The following is a 9,967-nucleotide window of genomic DNA, read 5'->3' on the forward strand; positions in this document are numbered from 1 at the left end:
GAGCATTCTCCCGTAATTTCCCCACAAACAGGGAGATGTTTGTACAGTGTGAAATGAGGCAAACTGGAATAGCAGTAACGGCTTGATAAGAAGTTCCTAAGTATTCTCTGCCTTATCTCTGCTATTAGCTAATTTGAGACTGGGCGGTTGCCATGGCGATGTGGAAGCAGGCGGCGGGATCGATGCTGGCTGGGACACGGACGGGGAGAGGACAGAGCACGGGGGCATGGGGCTTTTCTGCCCGCTGCCAGCCCGCGGCCACACGCACGCGGTGGCTGGGCACGTGCCCCTCTAATCGAGGGCGGGTGCCTCCCGCGCAGGTGTGCCCTGCCCCTGGTCCGGCTGGGGCTGCGGGGACGGAGGCAGAGCATCCTCGGCGGAGGCCTCGTGCGCCGTGGCAGAAAGCCGATAGCCTGCAGCTGCACGTCTTTTAATTGCTCCTTGGGTAAACGCCCGGAGTCTGGGGGCTCGCTCCCAATAAGTCCAGATTTTCTCCATTTAGCGAATCTCATCCCAATGGTCTCTTCTAAAGCTCACGATTTCCACCCGTGGAGCCACAGGTAAGTGCATCTGCTGTCTTAATGAAAGTACAAACCACAGAAACAATCCCTTCTGGATGAAGAAGAGCCTCTGAGCAGCAGAGCATGCTCTGCTGGCGGAAATATCTAGAATATTGTTTGTAACAGGCAAAGAAATGGAAAAAAAAGTGAGGAAGAGACAGCACAGCAAACAGTAAATCTGCAGCGTGGAGGGCAGGCTGGCTGAGCCCTGGCAGAGCTTGAGGGCTTATCTCACCCAGGGATGCAGTCCGAAAGCTTCTCCGAGAGCTCACAGAAAGGAGATGGCTTTATTTTGTGTGTGAGGGAGGCTGCGGTCTGCAGGAGGTGCCGCTGGTGTTGGTCTGTCAGGGATTCAGTAACAAGCTATCTTCATCAAGCTGAAACCTCTGCAAGGTCACAGGAGAAGTTTTCATCCAGCGTAACAAAATAGACATTTTTCTAGGTACAGAAGTTGAGCTAAGCTTCTCACTTTGAGAACCAACAAGAAGCGTTGGCTTTGACCTGGGAAACATCCTATGAGTCTCCACTGACGCATTCCCAGTTCTAATAGGCAGGAAAGCTGCATGCTGGAGAGGATGTCCAGTTCAACAGAGTTAAGAAATAACCTCATCCTTGTCCCAAGTACCTACATGAGTGTGGGAGTGCTAACAGCACAGAGTGTTTCCGCCTAGCAGACAAGTGCCTAATGAGATCTGGTGCCTGAAGCTGAAATGAGACAAACTGAGCTCAGAAACAAGAAATCACTGCAGGTCATGAAGTACTGGGACATCTTAACAAGAGCTGAAATGGATTGTCCATCACTGGAAATTAATAAAATCAGGATTGGATGCTTTCTCAAAAGCTACGTGAGAATTAATTGAAGGGAGTTGTATGGTTTGAGTTATCTGTGTTCCCCTGGGCACTGTAAGTCAGGCGTTTTTACCCCACTACAAAATAGCCTGCACGTGCCTCAGAGACCCATGGAGTGCCTCTGGTGCTGGGTCGGGGTGAGGGAGGGGGTGTAAACAGTGGGATAGGGACTGTGGGGCTGGATGTGGTCGTCTGGGTGCCTCAGTGCTCCTGCGTGAGCAAGATGTGGTGGGGGACAGGGGACGGCCAGGGCAGCGACGTGAGCAGGCGGAGGGGCAGCGGCGGTGCTGAGCAGCCCCAGGGGGGGTGCAGGTGGGCAGAGCCCTGGCAGCAAGGAGGGGCAGGCATCACCTCCACCTGCTCTGCTGTGTCCTGGATCAAGCAGAGCAGTTTCTTATGCACTGATATGGCTCAAAGAAAGACGCAGCAGAAAGGAAAGAACAGATGGAAACGGCAGTCTAGGAGGTGTGAAACCCCGTGGTGTCTGGGCATCTAGCTGGGGCCATGGCCTCCTCAGCACCTCCCCCATCACTTTGCTAGTGAAAACGTATGCTTTTTCTCATTATCAGTGCAGCATGAAATGATGAAATGAAGCAGGGCTGGACGTTCAGGTGGAAGGAGCACACCTCGCTCCTGTGCCCACTGCAGGCACAGTGGGAGAGGGGCAGGGCTCGGAGCTGGCATCTGAGCAGCACCCAGACGTCACCGCCGAGCCAGGCACCGCGCCTTCATTACCTGCAATTATCACAGCAGCTTTTCACAGAATCAAAGGCTTCTCCCGGTAAGTACATTGCTGTTGATTTGGTGTCATTAGGCTGTGTTTCAGATGAACTCATTTTAAAGCAGCCCAGGAAGGTTTTGATATTCATCCCGAGGAGGCACCGAGATAGTGAAGGCACTTGCTGACTCAGCTAATTTCTGCTCTCTGCTTTAATCCAGCGCACAGATAAATTATAGGAGGCCTTTGAAATATCTCTCATCCCTGCTAATTGATATGCCTCTCGGATGGCTCTGTGCTTGAGTTTCGCTAATAAGCCAGATACGACCAAGCTCCCTCGCACGAAGGCAGGTAACCTGCCCAGCAGATGCCGAGAGGAGCACGGCCGATGGGCACAGGGACGGGATCGCAGCCGAGGCTCTGCCGGGCTGGGGCTGCAGCGCCTCGGGGCAGCATCCACTCCAAAAACATCGGCTCAAAAGTATTTTTTTTCCCTCTAAAATATTTCTGCAGTTGTTTAAAAAGGGAGCTGGAAGACCGGGTGGAACATCATGGCTGAAACCCTTCCTCCAGCTTGCCCGTGGCCCCTGTGCCGGGGCTGCTGCGGGGGCGAGGGGTGGCTGCAGGAGCTGCTGCCCGGGGAGGGGGCACATGGCTGGGACAGGGATGGCTGCTGGAACTGTTATTCAGGCTTAATTTTATTTTTAAACTGTTCTCCTGGAAGTGGGAGTAAAAAACCTAGGTTGTCTTCATGGCAGGAATCATTCAATGGAGTCAAGAGCGTCACTGAGCGTGGTGATGCTCAGTGTCCTCCCAGGCTGCAGGGTGGCTGTGGGGCAGCAGCGTTGGCCCGGGGGACAGCAGGGAGATGTGGGGTGAGGCTGAGCCGTGGCGGTGGCTGTCCTCCCCCAGAGCATCCCTGGGACGCGTGGGTCCTGCCCTCCCCTGGGGCTGGGGCTCAGAGCAAAGCCCGTCCCCACCACTCCTGCCCGACCGCTTCCAGCGAGACGTTGCTTCTTCCAACTGGACATTTTTGCATCACTTGAGAGCACCAGGAGATTACAGAATGTCCTTTCCTCTTCAAGGTTTTTTAATTAACATTTCTATTATCGAGCTTAATTAGAACATCTCTGGCTTCCATCTGCTTTTCTCTGTTACAGCCTGCTGAAGACACTTTGGTATGACACGATGCATCATATCATGAGGAATAATAAATGAACATCGTTGTGCTCAGATTACACAGCGTGAGCTGAAAGATCAGGCCGTGAGGTCGAGAGGTGACTGCTCATTCTTTTAGCTCCTGGCTTATTTCTGGGTTAGAGTAAAGCTGTGATTGTTTCTGATACTGAAATTATGTGTGCTGTGAGTATTGAGCCAACCAAGCACTGTGAGGAGAGATGCGAGAGATGCTCAGTTGTCCTCTCACTGCTTGTCTGGTCGTCAAACGTGCACGAATCTCATCAATTTGTGAATGTTTGCTAGCAACATCTGTGGGTTGTATTTACATTGGGAAATCTGGTGTTTTTCTCCGCAGCAGCATGGTTTAGGAGAGAGCAAGAGCATCCTTCTCTCCATTTCTGGCACCCCCTGCACAGCCAAGACCACCCCCCCCCACCTCACGGGCATCTGCCAGCTCTGCTCTCCCCGCGGTGCCTCAGGTACCAGGCGCACGGCTGCTCTGGGTCTGTCTGCAGTCATCAGCTTTTCTGAAACCTCTGCTAAAAAGTTCTGGGGAACCTTAGCAAGGGGTGGTGGTGTCAAAAATCCAATACAGAGGCAGGCTGTGTGAGCACAAGCCCCTCAGCAGCGCTAGGGCTGCACGGCAGTGTCAGGGGGTGCGCAGGGACAGACTGGGGCTCCGGCGCCCTCCCTCCTGCAAAGTGCCTTGTCACCGACTGCACCACCTGCAGAGTCAGTTTTGTGGCAACATCAGCTGCTTCTAAGAGCTTTTCTGTTTCCGTTTCCTGCTTGTGTAACACTGGGGAAAGGTGGCACAGAGAGCTTCTCCCTGTCCTCCCCTGGGAACAGCCCTGCAGGAGCACTGCTGAGGTCAGGCGGGCCAGGTTAGGCTGGCTCAGGTGTCACCATCACCTTCTGGTGGGGGTTTTATCAAGCCACAACCTGCTGAATCCCACACTTTTTCACCAGAAGTGCTCTGGGGGTGTTTGTTCTCTGCCCCCCTGGAGCAATGTATCACGAATGCTTCCAGCAGGCTGTAGTGGCAGGGCTGTGTTAATGCAAGCCCAAGACCCGCGAGCACACCCCTTTCCTCTTCATACTGCAAGCGCTTCCCTGTTTTTGCTGGTGTAGGAATTTATAGCTATGTTCTTGTAAAACATGATAGTTTGGAAATGTAGCCCTTCCTTTGCTGGAGGTGGATTTCTGTGTTTGTATGCAGCACGTGAGTGTGCCCGTATGTAAGTACTGAATCTAATGGCCCCTAAGTAAGCATTTCCTAATTCCTTGCAGCTTGCTGTCAGGGCCCATTGTTTGATACACTGGGTTTAATTGATGATCTCTCACACAAAACGTTTTTTCTCCCTCGCAAACCATAAGTTGCATATCTCTGTTCACTTGCAGAATCTCTCAGCCAAGACAAATGACCCGAGGCGAGGAGGGCAGGCCGTGGTTTCACCGCCCGCCGCCTCCTGGTGTGGAGGGGGCTCGGGGGGAGCTGGGGCCTCACTGCTCCCCTTGGTGACGCCGGGGACATCCCCTTGGGACATCGAGCTGACCGTGGCTGATGCAGCGGCTACGCAAACCACCACTTCTCCTGCTCTGAATATTGCGCTGCCAAACATCTACTTGTTGAGATTGTCTCCTGATAATTCCTTCTGTGTGTATCTTCAGCAGTTCTGTATCTTTTGCGTAATTTGTTATAGCAGTAGCGATAATCTATACAGATAAGAGTTCTCTTATCATTAGGAATCATCCTTCAAGGCAAATGAAACGACACCCCGTGGAGGTGAGCTGAAACCCAAGCTCCAGAGGAAGGACTTACTGTGGGCTGCCAAAACTTTACGGAATGAACCAAACCCACGCTTCCTGGGCACGAGGGAGAACTGGGGTTTGGGTCTGGGTTTCACATCTCCATCTAATAACTGATTTTTATCATGAGCTGTGAAATAACCAGCTGGGGAGGTGGGCAGCATCTGCTTGGAGCTGCTGGTGGGACCTTTGGCCTGAAACATGTCTCCTGAAGGTTATCCTGCTGGGTCTGCGGTGCCTGTAATTCACACCGTGCTTTCTAAGCAAAACACTGCGCTGCTCGCCCACTGGGTGCATGCGTCCTCTCCCATGGTATGTGGAGCTGGGCAGGAGGAGAGGGGGATTTTGGTTGCGAGGTCTTTGCCTCTGCAAAACCACTTGTGTGACAGCGAGGCAAGGGCTGGGCTGGGCGGTCAAGTCACCCAGTAGCTTGGGGGGAGAGTACGGGAGGCTGGTGCTCCACGCTGCACCGCGCTCCATGCGCGTCCTTCAGCCATCTGTCTGCGCTCTGGCACCAGCAGAAACCAAGGGAGGTATTTCTTTTCTCTTTGGCAGAAATTAATACGCTTAGCAGCGATATCGAATATTCAGTACAGCAAGACAAGGGAAGCACCTTTACACAAGATAAAGCTGTAGCAATAGATGACAAAGATAAGTACAGCGCAGAAGATATTTCTTATTAAAGAGTTGGCCCGCATGATTTGTTTCCTGCATTAGTGATGACGCATGGCTCCTATTCACATTAATAGGCAACCATAAAGTATTTTTGTCAGCTGAGTTTTACCCGGAGTTAAATAAAATATTATAGTTTATGACAGATTTAACAACAGGCTTCAACTTTACAGCATCCTGTTGCTCTTCTATAGCAGACTGAACATATGCTTTTTTTTAAACGCCTCTAACATATTGCATAAGCAATCACATTGTTGTGATAGCGTGACTTTTTAGCTTGATTACACTACAAGATGAGCTTTTAAGCTTTTATGAGAATGCCATAAAAGTCAGCAGCGAGATGAAACGCCGAAACAGAAAGCAAATGCCGGTCCTTGCTGAACGTTACCGGAGACCAGCTGCGAGCTGCTAAGCTCACCACGGCCGTGTCGGACGCGGGGCACAGGGCCCGGTGTGGCGCATCGCCGCCGTGCGCGCGGGGGCTCGGCCACGAGCTGCACGATGCTTGCACCACGGGGGTCACGCTGCTGGCAGGCCCGCTTTCGCTCGGCCTCTCGCAGGGCTTGGCAGGAAAGAAAAATTACAGCCCCTGAATGAGGCTGTCAGGGGAGCGGGGATAAATTAGCCAGCGTTCCCTTCTGGCTTTGAGTCTGTAAGGTAAACTAATATTCTTCAGTTCCGTGTTTTAAGTGCCTACAAAGGGCTCGATGTGTCATCTTCTAAGGAGCGAGCCCCGCGAAGGCCACAGGGGTGATCCTGGGTGTGAGCAGGGGCACAGCTCTCCCCTGGGAGCTCCCAGGGGCAAGGCACCGTCCCCAGGTGGCATTGCAGTGACTGGATTTCCCTAACGGTGTCTGTAGCTGCACGAAGTACTTGGGACACAATTAAAGCACACATAAATAGCGTGCAGGAGAGAAACATTGCGATGTGCTGTTTGCTATGCTGTTGTTTTTCCAGATTTCAGAAACATGCCCTACAGACTGTTTTGATGGAAGCCCCGAACCGCTCTTTCCCTCTGTGCCAGGGCCAACATTGTTCTGCCTTTTCACTTCTCAGAAGCCTTCAGATATGTCAAAATCACATTGATGAATTGCTGCAAAATTTTGAAGCCCAGCATAATTTGCGGTTAACATACTTCCTATTAATGTTTCCTACCCTCGCATTTCAAGTGGAACATTAAAGTTTATGGAGTTCAGAAACAAACTGTTTAATTGCTGGACACAGGATATATTTTGATCTCTTTCAAGAAAAGAAAATGAGTGAAAGCTCTGCTTCATTTGCAATTGAAATTAATAAGATCAAAGCAAAAATTGGCATATTTAAGCAGCATTAATTCAAAGGAACATTGCTAACAGCTTCTGCTCCCTCCTTTTAGAATATTCCTTTCAAAATATTTAAGGAGCATTAGGCATTTTATTTTTTCACATTCCCTCTTCTGATATTATTTACTGGTATTGTATGACTCTGATTCCAGGATCCTGAGACATAGGAAATAAAGCAATAGTAACAAACAGCAATGGCTAAAGAAAAGAGGTTGATGGTTGGATGATAAGGTAAAAAAAAAAATTAAAAAAAAATAGTTAAGTGTTGAAAAAACAGATGTTATAGAAAGGAAGGATCCTGATCCTTCCTAATGAGCTGGAATCACAACAGAAATGATCTAAAATGCACAAAAAAATATCAAACTAACCAAAGATATGACACTAAATATTACAGCAGCAATATAAATCAAGGGGAATAGAAATCCTCACCAGCAGAGAGTTACTGGTGTAGGGACTTTTCAGAAAAGCTAAAATGAATCTTGCGTTGGAGGGAATGTGCATGCAGTAATGAAGGAAACATTTTAAGAAAACAAGAAGAGAGGAAAAGGAGAAAAAAAGACAAGAGCTCATTTATTGTTAAGAATTGATTCAAATGAGAGTGGATAAAGTGATTCTGCGAAGTAACACAGCAACCTGCTCTGTGCCTCAGGGGTGGGTTCGGAGGTGGGTGAAAGAACCCACATTTATCACCCTCCGATGGCTAAGGGAGAATCAAATCAGTAGAAGAGACTTTATCTTCCCAGAGATAAATAAGACAAAAAAAGTTGCAGCAATAATGGCAAGTCAATAATACTTCAGAGCATAGTAGTCAAATGATTTATTTACCTTGCAGTAAGCTGATCAATAGGAGATAATGATATTTTGAGTGTTTGGGTAAGCAAGGAGAAGAGCATTACAAAAATTGGTGTCTTTGAAAAAAAACATGAACGGAACACTTGTAAGTCACTTCACTTTAAATTACTGCATATTTGAAAGAATTAAAAGGTTGGCTGGAGCTATGCTGTCAATGGAGAGACTCAGCTTTGAATTTCAAAGGGACAAACTGAAGAATTCAGTGGGTTTGCTAGTAAAGTTAGGTGGCTTGAAGAACTCAGCTGAATGTGGATAAAAAAAAAAGGTTTGAGTCCACAGTGCCAAAATTATGTGAAACTGGGTCCCAAGGTAACAAATGCAAATCTACCTAAGAAAGGGATTAGGGATAAGCAGCATCTTCAGTGAATGAAGGGAAGAGCCAATGATCAAAAGCAGCATTTCTGAGGTCAGGAAACTCAGAGAGAAATGACAGGTTCCTCAAGACAGGCTCAGCTGCATCTCACAAGGGATAGAAAACACTAAGTGTTGATATAAATAAAAAAGTCATTAACATAAAAAGGAATAAAAGAAGAAGTGGAGATTCTGTGTGTGGAGGGTGGACAGAATTTAAAGGTAATTTGCACATTGCCCCAAACAAAGTATATATATTACCTTCATTTTCAATAAGGATGATTTATGTTAAACATAGGGACTAAGGCAATAAAACAGTTGCTACTGTACCAGATGGGATATTATGACTTAAATTGGAGAAGATGGATAATAATGAAAAGCCATAATATGACCAAGGAGATGAATAATTGCCTAAAGGAGAGATGAAAAACATAGTGTTAGTGGGAGTTGTAGGCTGGAGGGAGTTGCCAGTGGATTTTCTGAAAGACAAGAGTAGGGACCAATTTTATTTAATATTTTCATTAGCAATGTCAGAACAAAACCCAGAAATATGCCATGGGAATGTGTCTGTAATGCTGAACTGGGAAGCATCAATACAGCTCTTCTTAGAGAGGAAGAGATGGATGATCTTCAGCACTGGAATAGCAGAAATGGGACAAAATGTACTAGCATCTTAAGAAGTAATAAGAAACACAGACTTAAACTAGAAATCCATCAACCGGGGGGATAAAATGGACATACTGGTAGACCACAAAATAGGCAGGGGTTGGGTCTGGGGAGGCATGTCAGCCCCGCGCCTGGGGGAGCCCCCCGAGCCCAACATCCCCCCGGGACGCCAGGGACGGGCCCTCCAGGCACAGAGCTCTGTCGGTGCCGGACAGCCCCCAGCCCAGGCACTTACCAGCTCCTCTGCCGGGAGCTTTTCCCCGTGCTTCGTGCTGGGAAACACCAGCTCGCCTAATGGCTTGATGTTTGTCTTACATAGAATATTGATCTTTATTCTCCGCGTTTCCTCAGGTGGGTGACTAGCAGCTTTCCAAACTGGGTAGCATTTATTCTCCTTATCTCCACAAGACTCCGTGTCTCTTATCCTCACTGCAAATTAGAGCTTTCTCTCCTACCCTCATGTGGTCATTTGTTATAGTGGCCAGTCCTCGTCCCTCATCTGTCCTGAGGATCTGGAGTGCATCAGGCACTGAACCTGGTGCTGGAGTTTCATGCTAGACACAGCTCCGAAATGGGGCAAATTCCTGCTCTTTGCAGAGGCTCTCAGAAGTGACTGATGTGGCTGCCAAATCTCCCTCAGCCTTACACATCTGAGTACAGCACAGCTGAAAGGTCTTATTCTGCACAGTCTAGTCTGGGCATCTCTTTTCCTTGTCCAACACAAAAATTCACCTCTGCACATATTTTTCATGTATTTAAGTATGGAAGCAGAATCTGGTGAACAGAAATCTGTTGATTTCTGGTGCCTTTATTGCAGCTGCAGGTACCCTCCTGCGAGCAGGCTCACAACACGTGCTTGGTGTTTGGTTAAGAAGCTTTTCTGCAGCTATTGTCTGCCTCTACTTGCGGGGTAATTACCAAGCGCTGCACTCAGTCAGTGTCTCAGTTATCTTTCCACTTGTGTGAATTAGCAAGGAAATCTATGAACA

The 9,967-nt window shown here is 48.6% G+C and overlaps 1 long non-coding RNA gene across 1 annotated transcript; it reads left to right on the plus strand.

Annotated features, from left to right (window-relative positions):
- The first annotated feature begins 1,293 nt into the window (after positions 1 to 1,293).
- Positions 1,294 to 7,378, plus strand: LOC308196038. The gene is made up of 3 exons (XR_013952037.1): positions 1,294 to 2,190; positions 3,288 to 3,404; positions 4,708 to 7,378. It is a non-coding gene; the product is annotated as an uncharacterized lncRNA (long non-coding RNA).
- Positions 7,379 to 9,967: the final 2,589 nt, after the last annotated feature.

Source organism: Anser brachyrhynchus (assembly GCF_964034855.1).
Source record: "Anser brachyrhynchus genome assembly, chromosome: 5".
In the NCBI taxonomy this organism is placed as follows: Eukaryota; Metazoa; Chordata; class Aves; order Anseriformes; family Anatidae; genus Anser; species Anser brachyrhynchus.